This window comes from Myotis brandtii, unplaced genomic scaffold (genome assembly GCF_000412655.1).
Source record: "Myotis brandtii unplaced genomic scaffold, ASM41265v1 scaffold265, whole genome shotgun sequence".
Classification (NCBI taxonomy): Eukaryota; Metazoa; Chordata; class Mammalia; order Chiroptera; family Vespertilionidae; genus Myotis; species Myotis brandtii.
In genome coordinates, this window is record NW_005360086.1 from 576770 (window position 1) to 577658 (window position 889).

Sequence of the window (889 nt, forward strand, 5' to 3'; positions counted from 1 at the left end):
GAATTTTCATATATATACATATACATATACATATACATATACATATACATATACATATACACACACACATACTAGTACATCTATATATATAAAAACCAAGCGACCGGAATGACAGAACGACCAGAATGACTGGTCACTATGAGCACACTGCAGCAGCCAACCAGCCCAATTGGCCCCCTCAACCTCCCGCAGCACCTCTCCCCGGCCAGCCTGGCCCCCTGATTGCCCCCCCCCCACAATTGGGGGCGCAGCAGCCAACCAGCCCAATTGGCCTCCCCAACCTCCCGCAGCACTTCTCCCCGGCCAGCCAGGCCCCCTGATTGCCCCCTCCCCCACAATTGGGGGCGGGGCTGGCCAGCCAACCTCCCACGGCCCCTTCCCACAGCCAACCCGGCCCCTGATCACCTCCCATCAGGGCAGGCCAGCTGGACCCCACCTGTGCATGAATTTGTGCATCATTGCTCAGCTGCCTCCTGCACGCCCCCTACCAGGGATCAAGCCCACAACCTGGAATGTGCCCTTGACTGGAATCGAACCTAGGACCCTTCAGTCTGCAGGCTGACGCTCTATCTACTGAGCCAAACCAGGTAGGGCATGCAGGAATATTCTTAACCCCATTATTCATTTTGTGAAGGTGAATTTAGGTCAAGTTAGATAATATCCTATATAATAAAAGTGTAGTATGCAAATTGACCCCTCAACCGAGAGTTGTCTGGGAGTTCAACCAGGGGTGGGGCCGTCCGGGAGAAGGGAGGGAGGCCCTGGCTGGCAGCAGTGGCAGGCGGCTGAGGGAAGGGAGAGAGGCCCCGGCCAGCACCGCTAGGGACCCTTCCAGTGCATGAATTTCATGCACTGGGCCTCTAGTCCTATATAATAGAAGGCTAATATG